Source organism: Chrysemys picta, chromosome 5 (assembly GCF_011386835.1).
Source record: "Chrysemys picta bellii isolate R12L10 chromosome 5, ASM1138683v2, whole genome shotgun sequence".
Taxonomy (NCBI): Eukaryota; Metazoa; Chordata; order Testudines; family Emydidae; genus Chrysemys; species Chrysemys picta.
The window spans coordinates 24,260,576-24,270,995 of NC_088795.1; the positions used below are offsets into that span (position 1 = coordinate 24,260,576).

At 40.2% G+C, this 10,420-nt stretch overlaps 1 long non-coding RNA gene across 1 annotated transcript; it reads right to left on the bottom strand.

Moving 5' to 3' along the window:
• Window positions 1-842: 842 nt before the first annotated feature.
• On the bottom strand, window positions 843-5,978 carry LOC135984099 (uncharacterized). The gene is made up of 3 exons (XR_010602008.1): window positions 5,898-5,978; window positions 5,002-5,154; window positions 843-3,828 (listed from the first exon to the last, which is right to left on the bottom strand). It is a non-coding gene; the product is annotated as an uncharacterized LOC135984099 (long non-coding RNA).
• Window positions 5,979-10,420: the final 4,442 nt, after the last annotated feature.

Consider the following 10,420-nt stretch of genomic DNA (forward strand, 5'->3'; position numbering starts at 1 on the left):
GTATCCTGTCAATTTTTCCTTCTATAGAATCTCTGAAGCCCATCTCTGCGGTTAGAGCCCTTGTTGACACTTTGGCCATCTCTCACCTCCACAACCACAACAAAGAAAAAATTTAAGAGGTGACTTTATCTCACTCTATAAGTAACAGCATGAGGAGAAGATTTCTGATTGCAGAGGGCTCTTTAGTTTAACAAAGACATAATAAGATCCAATGGCTGGAAGCTGTGGCTTTACATATTCAGACTACCAGTAGGGTGCAATGAGGGCTAGTTGAAGATTGTTCATTAGAACTGTTCTTTCAAGTAAAACTGGGCTTTCCATTAAATATGTTTTTTACACAAAGTGTTTGCTTTCCAGGGAAAATGGATTCAGCACTGAAAAACTGAACTCCCACATACCAAAATATTTCACTTTGGAAATGCTATGCGTCATGGGAGTTGCAGTTCAGTTGCCTCATATACCCATTCTTCTCGATGGGGTAGGTTCTCCAGCTGGACTGCATCTCCCATGGTGCATCACCTCACTGCATTCTGTGAGAGGTAGTTTGATTGATAGAGACAGATGGGCACTCGAGGCACCTGAGCTATAGTTCCCCTGGGGGATTTAAATGTTAGTTTTTTATGTTCTGCCAAAAACTGAAATTTTCTGTGGTGGTGGAAGGAACTGTGCCCCAGAGTTCTAATCCAGATCTGGATCTGAAGTTTTCCAAAGAATATGGTTGCTAGGCTCAACTTTTGGAATTACCAATATGTTAATTAAAGAGACAGGGTGGCTGAGGTAATATCTTTTATTGGTCCAATTCCTGTTGATGAAAGAAATGAGTTTACACAGAGCTCTAGGTCAGGTGACCACCTTCTGCTTCTAATATCCTGGGACCAACACTGTTTCAACACTACTAACAATACTTTAATAACATTTAGCGCTTATGATTTAAGGGATTTCATCTTCAAAGTGATGTACAAACATTAATGAATCTACCCAATATCCTAAAGTTACAAATTCCCAATGTCCTAGGAAAGAGTATTATAATTTAATATAAGCAGATGTTCAATTAAAGATTTAATAGAAACCTTAAATCAAATTTTAGCACCCCACTGATACTGGAAAAAAGTATTCTCTTTCCTCTTCTGTGTCCCTGAAATTTAATAACTGAATACAGATTAATGAGCAAGTTGAAATATCAGAAGAGCCTCACATGTCCTCATGTAACCCATGGTCAATCACCTACAAGGGCATCAGAAAAAAATTGCAATTTTTAAAAATTCATTATTTTAGTTATATTAAATGTTTCTAAGGGGTGTTCAACATAAGAAATAAATATTCCTGATTTGCCTACCCTATTGTCCCCAGATTTTAGGATCTCTTTAATTTGTGCCAGGGCTGCTGAGAAAACAGTAGGTCTGAAATCCAGAGTTGATTTTAACCATTGGCATTCTTTTTTTTTCCCCACACCTGTCGTGAATGCATTACGAAGTGCTCATTTAATATAAGTGTACCTCCAGGCTAAGAGTAAACCCACCCTGAGACTATAGCTCATGAATCGTAGTCTAAAGACATCTGTGCCAACAGTAACGCAAGACCAAACAAAAATTTGTGAATTCCCCTTCTCACCTCTAATTTATATAATGTAGATAACATTTACTAGCATTTTAATGGATGCAGTAAATCACACAAAAATGTCTATGAAACTAATGTACTAAAACAATTAACTGAATATTTCATTTAGTCTTTTTGCTTTATTGGTATTTCAAATGATATCTCTAAATTGTCAATGAAATCTGGAGCTCATCCTCTCCAACTGGAAACAATGTGATCACATTAGAATGAGTCCCTTGTGTAGAGTTCTCTTAATCTTGTAGTAGTGAGATTGTTATGGTCTGGAGGTGTTTTTATGCACTAAAATCAAGACAACATTGAGGCTGTTGCTTACATATCAGCAATGGTAACACTTTCGTATTGAAGATGTTTTCAGCCTCTCATTTCTTAACTCATGTGATTTTATGTCTAGCCAGAAGTGCTGACAAATGCAATCTCTAGTAGGGCAGATTCAAGCCATTTGGGGGCTCATTGCAAAGCAATTTTACTGCCACATCCCCCAATCTGTGATGCTCAAACTTCTCTCCTACCTAAATTTTTGTCCTAGTTTACTATGCCATTCCAGCTGGAGGAAATACTCAGTTTTGTAGAAGTGGGGTGGAATAATAGCTATTGTGCCCAGAGCTGGGATGTGTTTGTATGAGGAACTAGGAGAAGAATGGATAGAAGTGTCAACTGCTCTTGGTGCCATCTCTCTAGGGGTCCCAGCTTTCTCCTAACTAGTCCCCTTCAATTTGCCTGCAATTAGACCAGTCCATAGACTCTTATCCTAAACTGAGTCTATCAGCACTTAAAAGAAGAGTGCAAGACCTGGAGTTTATCAGTTTCTTAGCAGCAGCCTGGGCCAGGATTGTTACCTTTCTACCCCCTCCCTCTCTGTTTTCCCCCTGGGCTTGTTTTTTATGTTGGTCACAGCTGTGGGCAAAGGCCTCCAGGATTTCAAATTCTGCCACCTGAGTGAGGGTGTGGTCAGCCTGATTGCCTGTAAGCAGTGAAGAATTTCCTCTTCCTGCTGCCTAGGCTGAGTATAGGGTTTTGTAAACCCCATTACGAGAGCTTTCCTATTTCAAGAGGAGGAAAGCGAAACCTGAGATGTGCCCTAGCCAGGGCTTGTGATAAAGGAGAAGAAATAAGGCATTCAGGCTACTTTCACAAAGCTGCGTTAGCCAGAAACTTTTCATCCTGCATTAGGGAGTATGCACTACACTTCACACAAGCAGTTCTGCCTGTCGTGGGCTAGGGACCCAGTAACCCAGAAGCCCCATGGCATCTCCTTGTTTGGTAACATTGTGTGAAACAGCCCCTGATCTCCACTGGTAGTTCACCTCCAATCACAGTGTGTTGAGGAGCTCTGTGCTCAGCACAACCCTTACCCAGTAACTCCATGAGACACCTGCTCTCCTCAGGCTCAGAGACAAGGCAGATCCCAAACTGTCTGTGAATCCCATTTTCCCATGTGGTGAATCTGTGGACCGGTAGAGCTGTATCAACTATATACCATTCATGTTAATTTTATCTATTTCAATGATTCATTTAATTCTCATTGAAGTCTTCTTAGTCAATCCTCTTACGATAATACATATGCTTCATCCCAGCTTTTGGATTCTGTTTTTAATGCTAGAAACTGAAATTTGATCTTATGAACTGGGCCAATAGTAACTGGATTTCCAGGTGTGGTATAATTAAGTTCTATTTTAATTGGATTTCATTAGTCTCAAGGTACCTCTTTAAGAGAATCTGCTAAGGATTGAAGTATTGTAGCGTTCATCTTCAGGACTTCAGTCCTCTCATGGAGTTGACTGACATCTTATTTTAATAAAAGAAATGCAGCTTCCCAGAACCGTCAAGAGACAACTCTTTTCTGACTCTTTTGCATCTTTCATTCTCCAGTGAGTGTTTGCCTTGTTATGCTCAGCATTTTGTCCTCAAAGTTCTCTCTCTCTTTATCTTCCTCATGGCTCTAATGTCATTCACTCTGTTCCCCCTTTAGATGCTCCATTAATTTTCACTTGCTTCCTCAGCAGTCTAAAAGCCTGCAAAATGCTGGGATGTATAAAAACAAATACATGGGGAGGCAGCTCACCCCCCCCCCCATTTCCTCAGTAGGGCATTGGGTTCTGATGTGCTATTCTGGGTGCTAGGTACATGTCACAATGTATTGGAGTCTAGCAGAGGTGTAGCCTGCAGTGCTGGTGGACAATCAACAAAGCGAGCTCTTGGGCAAGTCCCCATCTGTAAAGACAGGAATAATGATGCTGACCTCCTCTGTAAAGTACTTTGAGATCTGCAGATACAATGTGTTATATAAGACTTAGGTATTATTCTTATTTTTAGCAGCATGAATGATTGCCTTGCCCTCCCCCCCATGTCAGTAGCTCAGGAACATCAAGAGAGAGCAGACAGAAGCAGTTCAGAAGGAAACAACAGAAGTGGTTGGCTCTATCCTCGCTAGGTTCCTCATTAGGGTTGTGCTTCATGCAGGTCTTGCTTTTTATTTATTGAAAATGGTACCAAAAAGGTTATTGAAATATTTCATTTACTAAAAAGCCATTTCAGTTTGTAGCCTGATACAAATTTTGAGTGGGGGGAGGGAGATTAAAAAGCCATGACATTGTTATGACAACCAAAAAGTGTTGACAATGTTTATAATCTTTCACACACAAAAAAAATGTAGTTTTGGAAAAGTCATTGCTTTATTTAAAACAATTGTTAAAAAATATTGACCAGCTCCAACTGTAATGCAGCATTTGCACCTGCCTTGTAGGTAGATTATTTCATTCCACTGGGAATACCACAGTGGAACTTTTTCATAGTGGAGCCAAGTTTCAAAGCCCGTTGAAGTCAATGGAAAGACTCCTACTGACATCAACAGGCTTTGGACCAGGCCCTACAAACAAAAGATCACTGAAACACCAAAGAAAAAAGTAAGGCACTTATTCCACTTCTCTGAAAATCCTGAGGTCCCTTCTCAGGTTTTGTTGAGATTTTTTTTTTTTTTTTACTTCATTAGAAATTAGCTTGAGTAGAAATGGAGTAAACACCTCAGGATTTGGCCTTATCAGTGGAACTTTGCTATAAACATGTTCACTAAGCAGGTTGTACTGTAATTTCCCACAATATTGTTGTGGTGCGAGACACCAGATATTATTGTTACACATACTATTCTATTATGAACAATTTTTCTTAGTATGTGAGCCAAGTTTTTAGTCTTTGAAGAATTGCTGTATTTTTGTTTGTTATACAGTTATCCTTTAAGAGAAACTGGGGCAGATAGCAACATTTGCTCTCTGCTTTATTCTCTATATTTGGAAGCAGTTCTTGCGGGGGGCGGGGAGAGAAGGTGTAGGTGCTTCCTGGGAACCAGGCTGTGATGTGTGGCCTGCAATTTCAGAAAAAGGGGATTACCTGCATGCTGTTTGTGACTGCCTCTGTTCCAGGACTGGTGTATGGATAGATAAAAAGGAAGTTACTCTTAGAATATACCTGGACTCCACATCACTGATTTCTCCTCCAGTGCACAGCTTACCTGCAAGGCTGTAGAATGGCAGAGGGACAACACTGGGGAAAGATCGAACATTAATGTTGGAAGCAGGGGCAACACTATCTACTTTATATAGGAACCCAAAGCAAAATACAAATGTTATACACAAAAAGGGGTGTTATCCAAATTTCCATTTGGCCTCAATCCCAGCAGGAGCCATGTCAAGGCTGCTTCTCCACTTTGAACTTTAGGGTACAAATGTGGGGGCCTGCATGAAGACTTCTAAGCTTAACTACCAGCTTAGATCTGGTCCGCTGCCACCATTCCCAAATGGATTCCCTTCCCTGGGAAGCCTTGAGAAACTCTTCACCAATTCCCTGGTGAATACAGATCCAAACCCCTTGGATCTTAAAGCAGGGAGAAATGAACCATTCCCCCTCCTTCCTTTCACCAACTCCTGGTGAATACATTCCAACCCCCCTGGGATCTTAAAACAAGGAGAAATTAACCATCCCCCCTCCTTCCTTTCATCAACTCCTGGTGAATACAGATCCAACCCCCTTGGATCTAAAAACAAGGAAAAATCAATCAGGTTCTTAAAAAGAAGGCTTTTAATTAAAGAAAAAGGTAAAAATCATCTCTGTAAAATCAGTATGGAAAATAACTTTACAGGGTAATCAAACTTAAAGAGCTCAGAGGACCTCCCTCTAGCCTCAGGTTCAAAGTATAGCAAACAAAGATAAACACTCTAGTAAAAGGTACATTTACAAGTTGAGAAAACAAAGGAAAAGTAACACGCCTTGCCTGGCTATTTACTTACAAGTTTGAAATAGGAGAGACTTGTTTAGAAAGGTGTGAAGAACCTGGATTCATGTCTGGTCCCTCTCAGTCCCAAGAGAACACCTCCCAAACAAAGAGCACAAACAAAAGCCTTCCCCCCCCCAAGATTTGAAAGTATCTTGTCTCCTTATTGGTCCTTTGGGTCAGATGCCAGCCAGGTTATCTGAGCTTCTTAACCCTTTACAGGGAAAAGGATTTTGGAGTCTCTGGCCAGGAGGGATTTTATAGTACTGTACACCGGACAGCGGTTACCCTTCCCTTTATAGTTATGACAAGCCACATTTTAAATTACCAGGATTAAATAGGAGAGGGTTTGGATAACACAGCTGCACTTTGCTACAGCAGATTTATATTGTATTGCAAAAACAGAATGCAGGAAGGTAAGTGGTTTCAAGCAATTCCCAGATGATCTTTGTGTATATTGCAATCATTTTGCTGAGACGCCACTGAACAGGAAACTGAAATTCTTTAGGGACATGGCCCAGTTCAGAAATAGCTGGGAAAAAAACATGTCTGTTTATGTCCTCTATAGAGGTTTACTGAACTTAGTTTTTCCCTGTGAAGAAGCTAACAGCCATTGGTAGTAAATCCAGGGGGTTCCCCTTTTTTTGCCATGCCAGACATTGCTGTTAGTGACAATTTTTAAAAGAATATATTTTAAAATTATTTTTGTCTATGCAATGGCTGAGAAAGGTCCTTTGTTCATCCACAAACCAGGTGCAGCAAAAGTAGTGGTAGGGAAAACATCCAGCACAGCACTGTGCCAACATGCCTCAGCCCTGACTTGGATTGATGAGAGGATAATCCACTCTCTATGCCCATTGAATACTCCACCTCTCTGTTGAGACAATCAAAATCAGAGCCAATTCATTCCAGTGGTGGTTGTTTCTCTTGTAACCTGGCTCCCTGTCCACTGGGCACAGAAATAACTCAACAAATTACATTTCCTTTAGGCCACCAGATGGTAGCAACTTTCCATCACTCTTCATATGAGCTGGACTTAGACTAGCTACACAGGAGTGGAAGGCTCTGTATTCCGTTACAGTCCCCAGAGCTATCCAGTCCCCCAGTGATGTATATTTTAATGAAATATACATTAACTGTTCTTTTTGCAAATTAACTATATTATGGCAGGGGTCAACAGATGGTGCCTTTGCTCAAACTCTAAGAAAAAGAACCTGTAAGAGTGTGTGTAAATATTTAGTTTTGGTTGAAATACCGTGTTGTTGGTTCTGTTGCAATTTCCTTTTGAGGGAGCTGTCGCAGGCAGCAAGGGAGTTTGCTGTCATATTCCCTCTAACTTGTCAGGTGGAGTTGCTCTCTGGGAAGTGAGCATTGGTGTTGGGTGACATTCCCTTAAAGAGGGGATTGCCTATGTTCTGTTTGTGACCTTCTCTGTTCCTGGTTGGGTAAATAAAACAAGTGGAACTAGGAATATACCCAGGCTTCATGTCACTGTTTGCTTTTCCAACAGGATGGGTATGTGCAAGGCCCCAGTATCTGACAGAGGATTAAAATCACCTCTTCATTGCATATGTACTGATTCAATACCCAAAAGCCCAAAACAAATAGATGCCCTTCCCCCCCTCCATATTAATGAACTTTAACATCAAGTAATCAAGAACTCGGAAGTCATGAATTATACAGTTAAAAAGAAACTGCAATCTTAACTTTGTTCTCTTGTGTTTATACCTTTAAAACTTATAGGCTTTCTGTATATAATTTTAAATTATTTGCCTTGTAACAGCCTATATGCTATAGGACTTCCTTATTCAATCTCATGTAGGACAAGTTATTTCACAGTATATAGTCATCATTCATAGTTTTGTAGTCTCAGTGAAATTTACAAAACAAACCAATTCTCTTCAAACATGGTACCATAGCATTCATCTCCTTCTCTGAATAATTCTAACATATTGCTGCCAGAGTTGATTTTTATCCTTTGATTTTAAGGATAGGGCTGGAAGGAACCTCAAGTCATCATTAAGTCCACTGAGGCAGGAGCAAATAAACAGACAATCGCTGACGGGTTTGTCCAACCTGTTCTTAAAAACCTCCAAGGATGGGGATTCCACAGCATCCATTGGAAGCCTGTTCCCGAGCTTTACTACCTTTATAGCTAGAAAGTTTTTGTTAATATCTAACCTAAATCTCCCTTGCTGTAAATTAAGCTCATTACAGCTTGTCCTACCTTTAGAGGATATGGAGAAGAATTGATCACTGTCCTTTTTATAACAGACTTCACCATATTTGAAGACTTATCAGGTCTCCCCTTAGTCTTTTCTCAAAACCAAACATGCTCAGGTTTAACTTTTCATTGTCTTTTATTATTTTTGTTGCTCTCTTCTAGAATCTATCCAATTTGTCCACTTCCTTCCTAAAGTGTGGCTTCCAGAATTGGACATAGTACTTACTCCAGCTAAGACTTCACCATTGCTGCATGGATTGGAACAAGTAACTCCATTACCTCTTATATATACACAATTTTCCTGTTAATACACCCTAGAATATTAGTCTTTACGCAGCAGCATCACATTAACTCATATTCAATTTGTGATCCACTGTAACTCCCAAATCCCTTTCAGCATTACTATTGCTTAGCCAGTTATTCCCAATTTTGTCCTTTGCATTTGATTTTTCCTTCCTAAGTGAAGTACTGTGCACTTGTCTTTATTGAATTTCATCTTATTGTTTTCAGACCAAATCTCCAATTTTTGTCAAGATTGTTTTAAATTCTAATCCTGACCTCCAAATTGCTGACAACCCCACCCAGGTTGCTACAGATTTTATAAACATACTCTCCACTCTGTTATCCAAGTCATTAATGACTATATTGCATAGTAAGAGACCTAGGACTGATCCTTGTGGGACCCCACAAGATATACACTCCCTGTTTTGACAATGTTTAACTAGTTGTATACCCATCTTATAGTAACTTCATCTAGACTGCATTTCCCTATGAGGACATCATGTGGGACTGTGTCAAAAGCCTTATTATAATCAAGTTATATCATGTCTAGTGTTTCCTTCCTATCCAGTAGGCCAGTAACTCTATCAAAGAAGAAATTTAGGTTGGTTTGTCATGGTTTTTTACAAATCCATGTGGTCTATTCTTATAACTCTGTGATCCTCTAGATGCTTAGAAATTGTTTCATAGTTTGTTCCAGTATCTTTACAGGTATTAAAGTTATGTTGATTGGTATATGATTCCCAGGTCCTCTTTTTAAAGATTGGCAAAAAAAAGTACCTTTCTCCAATTTCCTGGGGCCTCATTCATTCTCTTTGAGCTCTTGAAGATAAATGCTAACAGTTCTGAGGTTGTTTCAGCTGGTTCCTTAAGTACCTTAGGATGAGTTTCATCAAGCCCTGCTGACTTGAATAGAATCATAGAACATCAGGGTTGGAAGGGACCTCAGAAGGTCATCTAGTCCAACCCCTTGCTCAAAGCAGGACCAATCCCCAGACAGATTTTTTTATCCTATCCTCAAGGATTGAATTCACAACCCTGGGTTCAACAGGCCAATGCTCAAACCACTGAGCTATCCCTCCCTCAGCTAATCTAGGTTATCTAAATAGTCATTTACCTGTTCTTTCATTATTCCAGCTTGCATTCCTTCCCCCTTTTTGTTAATGTTAATTGTGTTGAATATCTGGTTAGCATTAATCTTTTTAATAAAGTTGAAACAAAATAGGCTTTAGACACCTCAGCCTTCCTGATATCATCAGTTATTAGCTCTTCTTCCATATTATGTAGAGGACCTACACTTTCCTTCATCTTTCTCCTGCTCCTAATATATTTAAAGAACCTATTTATGCTGCCTTTTATGCCCCTTGCTATGTATAACTTATTTTTTGCCTTAGCCTTTCTATTTTTCTCTCTGCATACTTATGCTAGTCTTTTGTTCTCCTCTGTGATGGGATGTCTATCCCACACTCACTCTGCGTGGTTTAATAAAGACCAGATGGGCCAATTAACCAATTGGAAGCTAATTAAGGAGGCTTAGCTGGGCAGGAATAGGTGAGGTCTAGGAGCAGAAAGGGCTGTTGGGGAAAAAAGAGAGGCAGTCCTAGGAGAAAGGGAGTGTTGAGTGGAGGCTGCAGGCTACAGTTATTTTTTTGGGGAGAAGGCTTTAGAAACTGGTAGGTCCAGGACAAAAAGGGGAACCAGCAGTAGGAAGAGACTGAGGCCAGAGAGAAGTTCAGATTGTTGAGCTGAGGATCTCTGGGTTGGAATCCAGAGAAGAGGGTGGGCTGGGGTTCCCCTACCAGTCACTGAGCAAGTGGCCCTGGAGGTAGTGAGTGGGAAAACTGTCTAGGAAAATTGAGCATAAGCTTTTGTGGGCTACAGCCCACGAAAGCTTATGCTCAAATAAATTTGTTAGTCTCTAAGGTGCCACAAGTACTCCTGTTCTTTTTGCGGATACAGACTAACACGGCTACTCTGAAACCTAGGAATATTGAGAAGCTAAATCTGCTCTGGAAGGGGAGGAACACTGATAGTGA